General features: G+C 32.6%; 1 long non-coding RNA gene across 2 annotated transcripts; it reads right to left on the bottom strand.

Moving 5' to 3' along the window:
• Positions 1–1,265: 1,265 nt before the first annotated feature.
• On the bottom strand, positions 1,266–16,937 carry LOC136034788 (uncharacterized). Of its 2 annotated transcripts, XR_010619243.1 has the most exons (4): positions 16,831–16,937; positions 13,230–13,403; positions 11,524–11,756; positions 1,266–2,087 (listed from the first exon to the last, which is right to left on the bottom strand). It is a non-coding gene; the product is annotated as an uncharacterized LOC136034788 (long non-coding RNA). The 2 variants fall into 2 exon arrangements; XR_010619244.1 differs by lacking the exon at positions 13,230–13,403 and having other exon boundaries at positions 1,267–2,087.
• Positions 16,938–17,820: the final 883 nt, after the last annotated feature.

The raw sequence follows: 17,820 nt of genomic DNA, 5'->3' as shown, positions 1-17,820 counted from the left end.
ATGAAATTTACATATTTAAAATCAGCATTAAAATGCGATTGTTTTGATATCTATTGGTATCAAAATTCCGTTTTTTAGAGTTTTGGTTACTATTGAGCCGGGTCGCTCCTTACTACAGTTCGTTACCACGAACAGTTTGATTGTAGGCTTAAAAAATATAGAAAAAAGAACAATACATCACTATCAAATCAGAAAAGTTAAAAATGAAAGCCATGGAGAGCAGAACAAACAAACATCAAATCGACCAAACAGACACATCAGTAGTAGTAACGTCCCTTGTTTTGTCAATAATAGAAGTCAGGATTACACAAAATTATATATTTATCACGTCAGCCTTTCAACTTTTCGTTTGTTAGCATATGTATCTAACTTGTTTGAGCCATTTTAGCGATTAGAAAATAAAACAAGTTATTCAGTGTTGAAAACTTTAGCGCAAAGAATAAGGTGTCGAGGTGGGGGCAACTCCTTCATATGTAGAATAATTTCTGTTCGTTTTCAGTTTTAATGTTGCTTCTTTCATTAAAGGAGTCTAATATTTTCATAAAAATTATGAAAAATATAAATATTATTAAAATCAGAAATTATATTAGAATTGAGGTATTGGGTTGAATTGAACCTATCTCCTCTTGTATTCTAATTTATAATTTTCAATGCAATTGGTTTCTACTTGGATTCGTCAAACGAAAAAAAAAAAGAATCTACAAGGAAATTAGAAAGGTTAGTAGAAGAACAAAGAGGAGGTACATGGTTCATCTCCCCTTAGGTTTTTTATGCCCCCCCCCCAAGTTTTTTTTAATGTAAGAAAATTAAAAAGTATAATAAAAAACGAAGAGAGTGAAAGCCAAAACTGATGATTTATTCTGCACCCCCTATCAGGTATTTATCATGTATATCCTGATAAAAGCATATTTTTAAGTATTACAGTTTAACCTAGACAAACCTAATTACTTCGACCTTGTTTGTTTATGATTAGGCCTATAGGTTACTATACTGTACTGCTGTTAAGCAGTGATTAAGTAGTGCATACTTACAGTTTTGATGGAATAAAATACATAAAGTAATATGAATGATAACAAAATAATACAGAAAATATATATATATATATATATATATATATATATATATATATATATATATATATATATATATATATATATATATATATATATATATATATATATATATATATATATATATATATTAACATATAAAATAATGATATTAATTAATAATATTATAATAAATTAATATAAAATGTTAAATAAACGAGTGAAAAAATAATTCAAGATAAATGAACAAAGTAATAACTACTCATAAAACCAAAAAAACAATTACCTCAGGCGATAGTTTGCTGAGCTTGATTGTTGGCTTCATAATTCCAATATCCTTCGTCTTTTGGCAGTTTAATCCAATTATCATTTTTTTTTACACTCTTTACACTAGATTTTTCATTCTCTGCAATTTTCACAACTCTATCACCATCACCGTCTACTTTGCTCGATTTTTCTATCAGGATTTCTTCAACCAAAATAGAACCATCAATAATACCATCTACATTATTTTCGCCAGGTTTATCCTTTGTCCTTTTGAAGTTTTTTTTGAGGCTCTTTATCAGGTGTTTTTGTGTCATTTAAAATTGGGATTTGCTCACTAGCACTAAACAACAGGTTCTTGAACTTCTTCAACTTATATTCACGTCACGACTCAGAGATATTTTAGAATTTCATTCAACGGAAGTACCTGTTCAAAAGGAGGCTCATTCACTGTTGTCAAATTTTGTGACTGAGGTACATGGCCATCCATTTTATTGACATTTACCTTCTAACAGTTGGCATTTTAATTTTCAAATTGTTTTTTTACAACCTGCACTGGTAAGCCAACAATATTTGGATTCACAATTGAAAGATATTTGTGTGAAACCTGCTCATGTATTTGTGCTGGGAGCGTTGAGTCTGAGATGGATGAATGGCAGTTTGTGACATTGGACTTTTCTGTGAAGTCCCTACACTCAAAGTAACAGAGGCAGGATATAGTGGCGAAGACCCTGGAGACTGCACTGGGGCACAAGACCTCACTTGCTGCATTATCTAAAAGTTCAAGTTAAATAGTTCATACCATGGACCACAAATCTAATAATAATAAAAATCATATACTATGCATACTAATATAAAAAAGGAGATATATAACACTAAAAAAGAGAAGCTGTGCAAAATATTTTTGCTGATATATCAGCAGGATATAGCGTATTTCAAACTAGAATCAGCCGTGTTAATTAAACAATAATAACTGAAGTTAAAAGCTTTAAAAAAAAAAAAAAAAAATCAAAATGCTTATTTTAAACCCGTTTTATGGCTGACTATTCAAGATTAAGAGTTTTAGCCAATAAAAACGAAACAAGCAATTTATATGCTCTTAATTATGAAGCCAAAAAGTACAATTGTTAAGACTATTAATGGAAGTATTACAAAATACTTTTTGTTGAAAATAGCTGAAAAGGCATATAATTTTTTATTCAAAATTCAGCCGTGTTTATTTAAAAATCGAAAATAAACTTTCAATTCAATATTCTTTCGAGCCATTTGGAACAAAAAGTAGTAACTAATAGCCACAGACAAGTTTCAGATTAGTTTCTCTTTAAACGTGTAGCTTAGTGAATGCCGTTGACGTCTATAAGTCTTGATGACTCACCCTCTTTGCCGCATCTCAGGAAGGGATCGTGTTGGGAAGAGAAATTCTGCTGTCAATTTCCAAAATTTAGAGGAGGGGGAGGGGAGGGGTTTAATGACAGCACCAAAAAGGGCAATTTTCAATGAAAATAACCACAAGACCAAAGGAGGAGGGGGAAATCTAGGGTACACTTTTCTATGCGATTTTGTGGCGCTTCAAGAAATTGGTGCTTCTGTAAAGCAATTTTTGTTCTTAAAGCGTCTGTTTTAACAAATTTAAAATGTTTCCCAAGAAAATGCTGCCTTTCTGTGAAAAACCAGTTTGTCATTTTCTATACTCTTATAATCACTGAAAAACAATACTGCATTTAAGCAGCATTACATTAGGAATAGACCTTTAATATAAAACAAAATATGTTTACTGATGGTTTTGATACAACTGGGCAAATTTTCTAAAATGGAAGGAAAAAAACATGTTAAAATGTTAACATGTAAAATAACATTAAAAAAAAAAACACCGCTTTTGTACTTCGTAAAAAAACACGAAAAATAGACAAATTACCCCCCACCCCTTCAAGATTTAATACATTTTTTCCCTTCAGCCTAAAATTTAAATTGATTGAATTGGCACCATTAGCTGTCATACAAGGATAGTTGTTCATATAAGGATGGTTCAACTTGCCCTATCATATCAGCAACGGGTTGTGAAAATGTAAAAAAAAAAAAAAAACATAGTGGAAGCCATTAGATCTGTTCAGTAATCATTTACTCATTAAATTTATTTTTGGGAGAGCGGCTGGAAATAAAACAAAGCGGCAAATTAAGCTAAAAATATGTAAATTACAGAGGAAAATGTCAAAATCTTCAGATTTTGAAAAAGAAACACTGACTAAAAGATCCCATATTTGTTTATACGTGATACTAAAAGTAACCAAAACAGGCCATATTATGCTGTATTATTCAAAGCTAGTAGAATTTATGGTCAAATTCATAGCTATATGATGGGGGAGGTGCAGGGGTGGCTCGAAGGACCAAGGCCAGGGGGGTGAGATCCCATCACTTAAACCACTCAAATTCGCTGTTTTGTTCTTCAGTTATCCTAAAGCTAATACCATGTCTCACTAGGGTTTCAACAGCGTCAAAAAAAAAAAAAAAAAAAAAAAAAAAAAAAAAAAAAAAAAACAAACTACAATTTTTGTGTTTCTCTCTTCACCCTTTTCTTGCTGCTAAGCCTTAGGTCAAGTGCTTTTATCAAGTAAGAAATCCCCATGACTGCTGTTATTGAGAAGTAAAAAATAGAACAAAACTGCTTATTGTGACCGTTTTTCTTTTGTCGCCTTTTATTTGCTCTTCAGTTATATCCCTCTCAACCTCGTATTGTAATCGAGTTGTTTGAAACTAACTACTGAACCATCAGACAGAACTAAATCAAATGCGAGCATAAACAGATTTTTAAGGCCAGTTGCTAGGCTAACAGACCGGTCCCTTTAAACCTGATTTAATTTAAACGACTCTATTTAAATCCGAGATTATTTAAAAGAAAAATTAAACGATAAAATAAAACGATTCTATTCTATTTACATGTAAATACCCTTTTCGGTATTTACGACTGAAGCCAAGCAGTGCTAAAATCAACCATTTTACAACAGAGAGGTCTGAAAATCACAGGTGACTGAATTGAACACATGGGAAATGAATAAGGCCAAAATAGACGACTTATATGACTTCAAAAAAAGTGGAGGCTAGATCTGAACAACCAGAAAAAATCAAATTATACGTGAGCATAAGAAAGTTTTTAAGGCATGAGTTGCTACCAGTTCGGTTCCTTTAAACCTGAATTATTTCAAACGACGCAATCGAAAAACGACATTGGAAAATTAAATTAAAAGATTAAATAACACGACTCTGTTCTGTTTACAAGCGAATCTAGTAATTGATATCTAGAATTGAAGCGAGTTTCGTCAAGATCAGCCATTTCTTTACCGAGAAGTTTGAAAATGCAAAAGTGTTTTCAGGAGAAGGAAAACCAACTTGGGTTATCTCAGAATTGAGGACCCGAGACCTCAATGAGGTCTCGGCTTATACAACTATTATACGGCTTATACAAATAAACGGCTTACACAAATTTGTAAAACCAAGGAGGAGTTACCCTCCCCCCTTCAAGCCATACCTAGGGAGGTGGGTCAAATCTTTAATTACAAGTATTAGGGGTGTCCATCAGGAAAACATTTAACAGAGTGCAAGAAAACTTCCACAGAAAATAATTCTTCAATGACCTATAATAGTATTTTCGTAAACTTGTTCTTAGAAACACTATCCTTCTCATGAATCTAATTAATTTTTGTCTGCATGTATACCAGAACAAGATACTTTCCATTCTATCTAGATTAAAAAACAAAACAAAAAAAACAAGTTTTTTTTAACTGAAAGTAAGGAGTGACATTAAAAGTTCAAACGAACAGAAATTACTCCGCGTATGAAAGGTACTGTTCCCTCCTCAACACCTCGCTCTTTACGCTAAAGTTTGACTCTTTCATTCTACTTTTTAAAACAGTAAAAAACTTTAGCACAAAGAGCGTGGCGTTAGGGAGGATACAGTCTCTTTCATACGCAGAATAATTTCTATTTGCTTTAAGTTTTAATGTCGCTCCTTACTTTCAGTTCAAAAAACATGTTTAAAAAAATGTAACATTTCACAAATGATATCAAAGTTAATAACAAACAACATAAGAATAAAAAAAAATCTATCTAATCTATGAAATTTAAAGTAGTTCATGCTTTCTTCATACTTATAGCATCATGTTTCATACCCTTTTCCAGATGCCTAAAATCTTAACTCAATCCCCATTAGTATTTTGACATATATCCCTCCTCCAACAGAGAAATGCAATAGGCAAGTCCGGGTGCAACGTGGCACGTATGAACTACCTTTCAGCAATTTCTACTTCGTAAATATATTTCTTTATGCTTAGGTTTAAATTTTCTTATTCCATAAAACAGAACAAATAAATTAAGATTTAAATGTCTCGGACGTGATCTATAGTAATATCATTTTTAAAATCCAGGTTCAAATCTTGAAGTTTGGAAATTTTCATCCGAAGGTCATCTTTGCACTTTTTCAAAACTTTACTGTTGAAAAATTTAGCAAAATAAAATAATTATTCTGAATCTTAGCAAAGTATGTCATTTTAAGCTAAATCCCAAGCCTTAACTTCCAACATTTCTTTGAACTAAAATAAGACGGATTCCACAAAAAAACTTAACAAGTGTTTTCCAAATGGGAAAGACTTCAGCATTCTAGGTTTCTAAGGAAGTTACTTTTGATAATAACCAGAGCTGGGATAGTTCCATAATGTTGGATAATCATCAATAAAGCGCTGTATATAGGAGCCTTCTTAAACCCTATGTTTTCAATAAAATGCTAAGACTGTAAATAGAACAAAATGGGGGGGTAGCAACGCGGTGAGATTAAGACAAAAAAAAAATTTTCGTTTAGCTTAGGTTCAATATTTCTCTTTTTCACTATTTTTTTTTTTTTTTTTTTTTTTTTTTTTTTTTTTTTTGAGTGAACACGGAAGAACAAATTTCAAATTCATGTAAGTAATTTAGAACTATTTAAAGAAAAAACAATTGTGCTTTACCTTATGACTGATATTTGCTATTTCTCTCTTTCAGGTTCTCTTTTAAGTCAGCATGAAGGAAGAAAATCTGATTCCAAGTAAGTAATTTTTTTAATTATTTAAAGAAACAGACGATAATGAAAAGCCTGTATAATTCAAGCATCCAGAGAAATAGGTCAGTTTTCACTCATTTTCACTGGATTTGGAAAAATTGGTTAAAACCATGCCATAATAATTGGCTAAAACTAAAATATTCTGTTATTTTTGTAATTAACGTAAATCTAAACCAAGCTACCTTTAGTTACTAGATATCTAATTTAGGGTCGTGAGAAATCAGTAAGCACCATACCTCGAAGTCCATATCAGCCCCGTTGATGTTACCATCCTCAACAGGTCTTATAACCCCAGCATGCAAAAGCATAGTGTAGAAATCAACACAACAGTTTACGCATATTGTCAAATAATTAAACTCTTAAAAGAGGGAACGAATTTTTTTTCAAGGTTTTTTGTTTCGGAAAAAAAATGAATCGGATGATAGAATTTGAACTTGTAAATTTGAAAATGCTATGCATAGTAGGGAAAGTCAATAATTTGTAATTTCAGATCCTGATTTGAAGAGCAGCACACTTTAAATGCCATTTTCCGAAATTCATTTACTAGTAATTACATACCACGTAAAATACGCACAGAAAAAGTTTACTAGACTAGTAAAACCCCGAGTTATTTTGCGGTTTTCCATAATTTTGTAGCGCATCCGAAGGAATAAGCCGTTGGGAGGAGTATTAGAGCAAGATTTATAACTTATGCAGAATAACACATCTATTATAAATAAGAATAATACATTGAAATGTCATTAGTTGTGGTGAAAAATATTGCAGCAAACATACTGCATTATATTTTTTCGTTTCAATGCAAATTAGAAAATTATGTAATGGTCCCAACATTGGATGCATCAGCGACATCTATTTCAAAACAAAGGCAACTTCGAGCTTTGAAGCATCGAAACACAATATGGTGCCTTTCTCGAGATTGATAGTATTGTGTCCAGTGTTTCCATTCTGAAGATTTTCCCCCTATAATAGGTATTTTTGAGGTTTGTTAGGAGAAGGCTTGTTGATTTAGGGATTTTTAAAGTCTCCTGGATTTTTAAGGAATTTCTAGGTTTTTTATAAATCTGGTGATTTTTCACGTTATTGCCCATAGATTCACTGTTCGATCAAATAAATCACACAGGAAGCTAACTAATAGAAAAAAAAATAGAAAATAAGCGGTCCATTAAGCCTCCCAATATGTGTCAAATTAGTATTTATGCAAATATACCGCCTTCGAAACTTCCGATTTCGCATTATATCAGATGAAGACGTCAGAGCGTTATCATCAAGTTCATAAGCGAACCTAGTTAATTGCAAAATTATGAATATGTTCTATATTTCCTATTTCACAACATTTGCTCAGGTCAATTTTTTCTTCATGTTTTGTTTTTTTTCTCAATATTCGATCACTTCCAAATTAGATTTTCTTTTCTCCTAAAACCTTTGAAAGTGGACTGGATATGGATAGACCCTCTACATCAGCAAATGGATCAGAAATGGAGTTATTGAAAAAAAAGAAGGTAGCTAGCCATTAAATATAATTTTCGAATAAAAAAAAGAAGTTATTGAAAAAGAAAATTGGACTTGATGCTTTTCATAATAAGATTTGTAATATAGCTAGATCGGTTAAATCAGTAAAAGATTGATGACTGAAGTCGGTAGGGAGTAAGGGGGTGGGCTATATCCTCTGGGAATTGTTTAATGGTTTTACTTTTTACTTCTAATATCTAATCAATACTCAATTAATTCTCCAAATTTTCTTGTTTACAATTGAAATATCTAATAAGCACGAATAACTTCCTATTCTATAGAGGTTTCAAGCTCTTATCTGCAAAAACGAAATTTTTTTAATTTTTTGCCAGAAGAAAGATCACGGATGTGTTTTTTCTCAGGGATGATCGTACCGAACCGATAGTCCTAAAACATCAGGAGACGGCTCACTTGAACGGAAATTAAAGTTTATAGTGTTCTATTTCATGTGACCGAAATAATTGGAGGGCAACCAGCCCCACTCACACGTCCCTTTTTTCTCAAAAATTATTCGATCAAAATTTTGAGATATCCATTTGTTCAGCATAGCTGAAAGGTTACAAAACTACATGCACATATAAGCAGTGCCATCCTATACTCTTTTCCTATGGTTATCAGTTTTAATAAGCAGTACTAGGAGACCAAACTTCAATTTGTGAGAGGAATTTCAGACATAAAATGATATTGAGTCTACCCCTCCCCCCTCCAAAAATGTACACCCCGAACACCTTGATACACAAAAGAAGACTTTTGTGCCATTTTTTCAGATTTCCATCTAAAAAATGGAAAAACAACCCTAAAGTACAGTGTAATTGCTGGGACACCAGCAAAAATTTTGAAAATGGTCTTTTTTAAGTTTTCATGGATAAAATTTATCCCGCCCTTCACAAATTTTGAAAGGCATCAGTCTCATCGTTTCTTTAAAAAAAGATCTAAAGGAAATATTTTTTCCAATATATTTCCGTTAATTACTGACAATTTACTAAAAAATGTTTCCACGAAATAAGTTTTCCAAGGAAAAGTAAAGAACTCCATTAAACCAAAAGTGAGCACAAACAAAATCAAATAATCTACCAAGCGTAATATCACTACAAGTAACTCTAATATCACTCAATATTACTTAAATATACACACTCAATATCACGAAATATCACTCAAAATAAGCAGAAAATAAAATGATTAAGACTCACAGCCCATACGCCAACTCAAGGCCAGAAAATAATTTGCACTTTACTAAATAAAATTAAATATTTTTGACTGTAATAACTTTAATAAATAGAAAATTATTAAAATTTTAAATAATAAACATGAGCATATGTATATTAAACTGACAACACATATTCTTTTGTATTTTTTCATTAGAGTGCAAATTATGTTCTGGCCTTGAGAAGGCATAGGACTTGTGAGCCCTAACCATGTTAGTTTCTGCTAGTTTTGAGTTCGACTCGGCTATTTATTGTAATTTCTATTTGTTTTGGTTTTGATTTATTTGCGGTAGTTTTTCTGGTACCCTTTTTAAGTGACCCAAAAAATTGGAGCATCAATTAACGGGTATTAAGAAATCGATTCTTTTCGAATTCTCTCTTAACCTCACCAAAATATTGAAAAAAAAAAAAAACAATTCAGAAGGAAACAGGACCCTGGACTTCTGTAGCCTTAACACTATATTTCAAAAACTAAATACTGAAAATTTACATTTTGTCCGTGAAAATAAGGAGAGATAAATGTTAAAAAGTAAATAGCATACCAAAAAAACATTGAAAGGAGACAGGGCTTCTCGTCGAAGGAGAGGTGAAACTATAAAATTTTATTTTGGGAGAGCAATTTCTCAAACTTTTCTTGGGGGGAGTGTCTCAGAATAAGTCTGGAAGGCAAATCCTAAGGTATTTTAAAAGAAAAAACCTACTATTTAACGTGTAAAACATATAAAAAGAATTAGAAAACCTCCTCTATGAGATAGTGTTCGTCAGTGATAAAATGGGACACGGGATTGGCCAAAAGACTTCATTGCAGAGCCCAAAATGAAAAAAATAAGGGCTACAATACCATAATCATGGTAGATTTTTGCTAAATTAGAAGGAATATATTTTAGGGAGAGTACATGGACACTGATTTTTCAACACAAGTCAGAGAGGGCAAGTGTATTCATCATTCGCAACAAACAACCCACATCAAGGGAATTAGACTTGTAAATATAGAAGTGAACTAGTACAGTTAATCATACATAGCTCTAAATTGCTCACATATTTGACTATAAGTGCACCATCGTGAACAACCCCTCGACAGACTTAGAATTTGTCTTTATGATGAGGCAAGGCAGATCAAGACAGAGAAGATACTAAACGACACTGTGGCCTTTGGAGGGCTTGGGGATGTGGTAGCTTCAATCTTATTTTGCAATTTTCTAGTCCTTTAAATTTTTGTTTACTTTAGATTGCATCTATTAATCCATAGTAGTATCTGTTAATTTTGTTAGCTGTAGCTACTCTTTTTAATTTTGTTCGTTTTAGGTTTCGTTGATTCCTTCGTAGTAATTGATAAAAACAAGCTGCGCTTGTATAAAAACTTTTTACCTTTATTCCTCATATAACCTGAGAACAGGAAACTACAGCAAAACCCAGACTTAAATTGTCTAATAAAAATTAGACAAATTTACTTGCAAGTGTGATAAGTGGTAGTAATGACAAGGTAAATATCACTTTTACCAGATACAGATTGTTTACACATAACTTAAAACAAATCAAGGAAATTTTGAAGTCGACTAAATCACTATTTTCTCGTTTTCAGGGGACCCACAATAACTTGGTCTGAGTCTATTCTTTGCTGAAACCCATAGAATATGGCAAACTGTTTAGATAAGTAGCCATATTTATTTATTTTGTTTTCTTAAATTAATATATAAAATAAACCATATTTAAAAAACTACGGGGGGCACATTGTTATATAAAAAATAAATTACGATAAAAATACTTAAAAAGCGTAATTTTCAAAATCTATGGACAAAAAGTAGTAATTAACAATTAATAGTCCAATTTCAAATTATTTTAGAGAAGGGTTAGAGTATACCATGATTTCTTAAGGCAAAGTATTTGAAGGTTTTCTAAATTGAAATGTAACCAAGTATTGAGCTTTCCAAGGCTTGTAGTAGCAAAAAAAAGAATATTTGCAAAGATGGTAGGTATATCCCCATAGGATGGTAGATCTTTCTGCACTGTTCTATGGGAAGGTCATCTACCACCCGTCAGATTAAAAAAAAAGACGAATTGCCACCCCCCCCCACCCCTGCCAAATTTAATAAATTTTGTCCCCTCAACCCAACATTTAAATTGGTTTGTGTTTGAGTACTAAAACACTTAAGCTAGGCCTGAATTTAGAAACATTTAATTTATTTTAGAAACATTATAATATGCTACAGTTTGTTGTTTACCTGTTTTGCAAGTTCGCCAAATTAAAATGTAACTAAGCATCGAGGTTTCCGTCTTATAGTCACAAAAAAAATCAAAGAAAGCATAAGGACACTTATAAGCAATGACATACGTCAACAATTATCTCCTATTTTGTTAGCCAAATTGTTCAAATAGATTACGTTCAACAGATTTAGAAATTAGATCTTACTGGGTAGAGGAAGGGTGACTGATTACCAATTGCCCAAGGAGTGGGCAGCGAGACATGAGGAAGTTGATTTGTAATGTGAGGTGGAAGAGCACCAGATATGGGCTATGCATACATTGAGCGTGTCTGAGACTGCACCATCGGCTAGATACTATTCCTTGATGGTGTTCCTCTTTGCACCATCTGATAGGATGGCTGTACCATTGGTGTTTGATTTTGAGGATTTCCGCCACCGCCTATAAATATCAATTATATTGGAAACTCATTTTCATATAAATGTCTGTATAAATTTAATAAATGTCAAGACCTCAATGAGGTCTCGGCTTATACAACTATTATACGGCTTATACAACTTTGCAAAACCAGGGAGGAGTCAACCTCCCCCTTAAAGCTATCCCTGGGGAGGTGGGTCAAATTTTTAATTAGAAGTATTAGGGGTGTCCACCAGGAAAATATTTAACAGAGTGCAAGAAAACTTCCACAGAACAAAAACAAGTCTTTTTTAACCGAAAGTAAGGAGCGACATTAAAACTTTAAACGAACAGAAATTACTCTGCGTATGAAAGGTGCTGTTCCCTCCTCGACGCCTCGCTCTTTACGCTAAAGTTTGACTCTTTCTCTCAGTTCTACTTTTTAAAACAGTAAAAAACTTAGCGCAAAGAGCGTGGCCTTAAGGAGGGAAAAGTCCCTTTCATACGCGGAATAATTTCTATTCGTTTAAGTTTTAATGTCGCTCCTTACTTTCAGTTAAAAAAAAACATATTTTTTTTTAATTTAATGTTTGAATGTTTTTGAATAATGCATGTTTGATTTTGGCTCTCCGCATATGAATAATTAAACAAAATTTGCATATTTTTTTCGGAGGTGGGGGGGGGGCTAAATGGCTTTATCTTAGTTTTAATACGACGATTACGAGAAAAAAGGGTGTGGGAGGAGGCCAAGTTGCCCTCAAATTTTTTGGTTACTTAAAAAGGCAAGTAGAACTTTTCACTTTTTTACGAAGTTTTTTTTAGTAAAAAATATACGTAACTTACGACTTAAATTACGTAATGAACTACTATATTCTGATATTGTATTACGTATATGAGGGGGTTTGCCCCCTTGTTAATACCTCGCTCTTTATACTAAAGCTTAAATTTTGACCCAATTCTTTAAAAATGACCCCTGAATCATTAAGGCCGTAGAATGATCAGTTGAAATTACTAAAAATGCTTTAGGGTAAAGAGCGAGGTATTTAGGAGGAGACGAACCCCTTATATGCGTAAAAATTTCTGATCGTTTTAAGCTTTAATGCTGCTCCTTACTTTCAGTTGAAAAAACTTTTTCATATTTATTTTTCCATTGTTTTTTTTTTAGATAATGCTAGAAAACCCTGCACCCTCTTCTTAGAATTTCTCTTCCTCCATGAAAATCCTCCCGCGTAGCCAGCTCCCCCCCCCCCAAACCAAAATAATCCCCCTGAAAAAGTATGTGTACTACCCAATCACCATTACTGTATGTAATTTTTTGTCTGTCGACTTTTGGAAAAAATGAGCGTGGGAGGGGGACTAGGTGCCCCTAAATTTCTTGGTCAATTAAAAAGGGCACTATAACTTTTGATTTGTGTTAGAATGGACCCTCTCACGAAATTCTAGGACCACTGGGTCGATATGATCACCCTTGAGAAAAACAAAAAAGCAAAAACAAAAAACAAACAAATAAACGCAAACCTGTGAAAGATCTTCTTGCAAAAAATACGAAGTTCCACGTTTTTGTAGATAGGAGCCTGAAACTTCTACAGTAGGGTTCTCTGATACGCTGAATGCGATGGTGTGACATTCTATGACTTCTAAGGTGTGTTTCCCCTTTTTTCAATTTTTTTTTTATTGTTTTTCAACAGAGAACTTAAAATAAGAAACAAATAATCAATAAAAAAAATAGAACGATTCATACAAAGAAACGCTATTTGCATCTATTCATAAAATAATATATCTATTCAAAATCATTAGTTATAGTGAAAAATAGATTTGTTTCTTTTGGTTTTTATTTTGAAGCCAACATGTTACATGTTTTACTTTTAACACAAGTTAGACCATGGCAAATACAAGAGCGCTATCTATTTCAAAACAAAGATAACTTTTATAGATTTGAAGAATATAATAACAATGTGATGTCTTTCTTGTCATTGATAGCATTTTGCGTTCCGCGTGCAATAGAATTTACTTGTAGCGTTCCGTTTGCACATTTTGCTAGACAGCTTAAATCCTTTGTACAAAATATCCTCTTCAATGGGGGTTGTTTTGCCTTGTACGTAAAATGCTGTTAAAGATTACGCCCATATTCCGTTTCAGTTTTGTCTGACATCTACATTTTTTTTTATTAATAAATAAGAGAATATAAGAGAAAAATAAGATAATACATTTTTTTTTTCGTGAGCATACGATTTGAACATCTATTTCACAAATGATATCCAAGTTAATAACAAACAACTTAAGAATAAAAAAAAAATCTATCTAATCTATGAAATTTAAAGTAGTTCATGCTTTCTTCATTTTTACAGAATAATGTTTCATAACCCTTTCCAGATGCCTAAAATTTTAACCCATTAGTTCATTTGATTAGTTTAAATTTCAATCCCCATTAGTATTTTAACATATTATCCCTCCTCCTACAGAGAAATGCAATAGGCAAGTCCAGGTGTAACGTTTCACGTAAAAACTACCTTCCAGCAATTGCTACTTAGTAAACATATTTTTTCAGCTTAGGTTTAAATCTTCTTATTCCACAAAAGATAGCAAATAATTTAAGATTTAAATGTGTCGGACTAGACGTCAGACCGTTGACCTATAGTAATATCCTTTTTGAATCCAGGTTCAAATCTTGAAGTTTGGAAATTTTCATCCAAAGGTCCTCTTTACACTTATACAAAACAATACAGTTAAAAAATTTAGCAGAATGAAATAAGTATTCTGAATCTTAGCAAACTATGTCATTTTAAGCTAAATCCCAAGCCTTAACTTGAAACATTTCTTTGAACTAAAATAAGACGGGTTTCACAAAAAAACTTAACAAGTGTTTTCCAAATAGGAAAGACTTCAGCATTCTCGGTTTCTAAGGAAGTTACTTTTGATAATAACCAGAGCTGGGATAGTTCCATAATGCTGGAAAATCATCAATAAAGTGCTGTATATAGAAGCCTTCTTAAACCCCATGTTTTCAATAGCTTTGACAATTCAATCTCAATTTTGGGCTCTTTTCTTTTCAATAGGAACTTTCTTTTTTTTTCTATCCAACTAATAACTGTAGAAACACCATCAGGTACAAGTGACCTTCCACTTAGTCTATGTACCCAGGGGGAAAACCATGCAGCTCTGTACTATAAATTGGTAAATTTTTGTTGTTCATATTTTTGACTTACAAATAAAGTGAACATTCCACTTGATGCTTTTTTATGTTCTTTATGAATATAATAATTGCTTCTATTGCAAATTTAAGCAGTTTTGAGCTTTTGAAAATGACCAAATATTTTAGTTTTTGGGCATAAAAAGAATTAACAAATTGGTCTCAAACTTTAAAACATTGGGCTCAAACTTACTGTTTCATCATAAATCCATTTTTTAAATGTCATACAATCCAAAAGCAGTGATTATCCACAATTAAGTTGATTAATAAATTTTACAATATCATACTGTTCTCTTCTTTCTTGGTGTTGAATTTTCAACTAAAGTATGCATATTTGGTTGTTTTCGACAAAATAATTTACTATGTTTTGTCAGTGCCAAAATTATTTAGGTTAGGTCAAAAAGTATTTAAATTTGAATTTATAATAGAAGCAATTATTATATTTGGAAAGAGCATAAAAAGGTGTCAGTGGCATGTTCACTTTAGTTGTATGTCAAAAATATGAAGAACAAAAAATTACCCCCAACCTGTCTAATGTGCAAATATATCACCCAAATTACATATTCCCAGGGTACTGTGCCACCTGTTACTTTTTTTCCAGTTCTTGTTTTTTACAGTTGCGTCAATTGACAGGAACTAGGGTCAAGGGATTGATTGGAAGAATCAATGGAAAATATGTAATTTCAGCAATATATTTCTATATTAGGAAGGTTGAGTGTAAAGTAAAGTAGGGCTACATGTAGAATGTATTAGCTATAATTATTATGTAAATTATAAAGAATCCCTTTTTTACAATAATTTCTTCAATAGGCCTACAGGTCCTTCTTTTGGCTTAGAACATATCAAACATTGTATACTTAGAAAAAAATAAGGGTAAAATTCTAGTTAATTGCAATAAGCTATATATACTTAAGCACAAGATATTTAACAATGACTTCTCTAGTGCTTAGCTATGACCCCTAAGTAATATGGATAAGAAATGAGTAACAGACAAAATGAAATTTAAATGGCAATCAGGAACTGGATACAGGCTAAAGGAGGCAAAAAAGATAGATGGTGAATTTTTAGAGGAATAAACAGTTCCCTGGGTAAAATTCTAGTCAATTGACTTCTTGCTATCATGGAAAGGGTTTAGGTTAGGAAAATGAAACTTTCAGGGATAAATCTACAGGCTAAAGTATGTCTCGGGAAGGTATTTTAAAGTACCCACCTCTACTCCTTCTCCCTCTAGAGGGCCCTGAAATTTGCCCAAATGATAGGTCTATACCTATTGAAATTTTGACAAAACAACATTTTACCTTAATTCTTCAGTTACCAGTTGCTTTTTCTCTACCTTTAGTTCTGAAAATGCAATTCCTGTTATCTGAGTAGAGTTTTGAGCCATATCAATGTTTTTTTTTTTTTCAAAATTTAGGAAATGTATTTGCATATCTTTAAAACCTTATATAAAAAAAAAAAATTGAGCTAAGTTATAATGCTGAAAACAATTTTGTTGAATTTTGCTGAAAAACAAGATCTATTTTGCAAGGTTTGACTTTTATAACACACATATTTTTAAAGGTCATCAAAGGTCAAGGCCCTCTAGAGGGAGAAGGAGCAGAGGTAGTTGCTTCAAAATACCTTCCTGGGACATAGGCTAGGCCTACTTTAGTCTGTAAATTTATCCCTGAAAGTTTCATTTTCCTAACCTAAACCCTTTCTGAGATAGCAAGAAGTCAATTAACTAGAATTTTACCCTTCCCTGGCTAGTTTAAGACTTTTAACTGATTAGCCTACTGAAATTTTCTTATCCTATGTAATTAAAATATTTTTCCTCTTTCAGCAGAGCATTACAACAATCTGTCACAATGAAAAACATCCAGGGTAACCTGAATGGAATGACTATAAAAAGACAAATGGAAACCACAATATAGAATCTTGAAATTATACTTCTGGCCACACAAATTGAATCAGGCTACCCAATCGCCAATTCTTCCAGATTTGAATACCAGTTCCAGTTCCAAAAATTGTAGGGAGGTATATGGACTAACAACAAGTCCTGTTGTTGTTGTTGTTGTTGATTCCAACGTTTTTGGAGCATGAATCAGCTCCGTCACGTACGTATCAATCTTGTCCAGACAATGTGTATGGAGAATTTTTAAGAAACGATGACTACTTTCAGATTAGTGAATCACTTAGAATCGTTATTTGCAGATTCTTTATTGGTGGCAAACCATTTTTTCCACTAGTATAGCCACCTACGTCAGACCACCCTAATTAATTCTATAGTATTTACAGCCGTAAATTACAATTTACATTAAATTTCGTGGGAAACACATTAAACTTATACAATATATTGAATACATTAATAAACATTTGACTTGATACAACATGACCCAAGACTGTTAAAGCACATCGAATAAACTTGAAGTTCTAATAAAACAACCCAGTGCAGAAACAGACACCCTACGAGCCCACGGAGGGGCGGATGAATGACCCACCACCGCACGGAAAGTAAAGGCACCAAAGAGCTTTAGAACTTTTCTTTTTAATATTTCACGCTGGATATAATACTTTTTACACGACATTATAACATGGCGGACATCTTCATATACATTACATACAATGCAATTTGGGGAGTCAACCAAATTCCATTTAAAGAGAACAGAATTCACTTTAGCATGGCCAGATCTGATTCGAAATATTGTTGTGGCAATTTTCCTCTCACTGTGAATTAGGTCCAATGGAGGAGGCTTAAAATCATATAGATCCAAGATTGTATTAGTGGACTTTCTTGTGAAATCAGCTTTCTCATCAATTGCGGATTTGGCCTCATAACCCTGAATATATTCACTCAGGGACAAGTTTACATCCAACAATTCACCATTTCTGCAAGCCCATTTTGCCATTTTGTCAGCTGACTCGTTCCCAGGAATACCT

Source organism: Artemia franciscana, chromosome 13, assembly GCF_032884065.1.
Source record: "Artemia franciscana chromosome 13, ASM3288406v1, whole genome shotgun sequence".
NCBI classification, from domain to species: domain Eukaryota; kingdom Metazoa; phylum Arthropoda; class Branchiopoda; order Anostraca; family Artemiidae; genus Artemia; species Artemia franciscana.
Note: the sequence above shows the minus strand (reverse complement) of the source record. Positions and strands in the feature narration are given on the sequence as shown.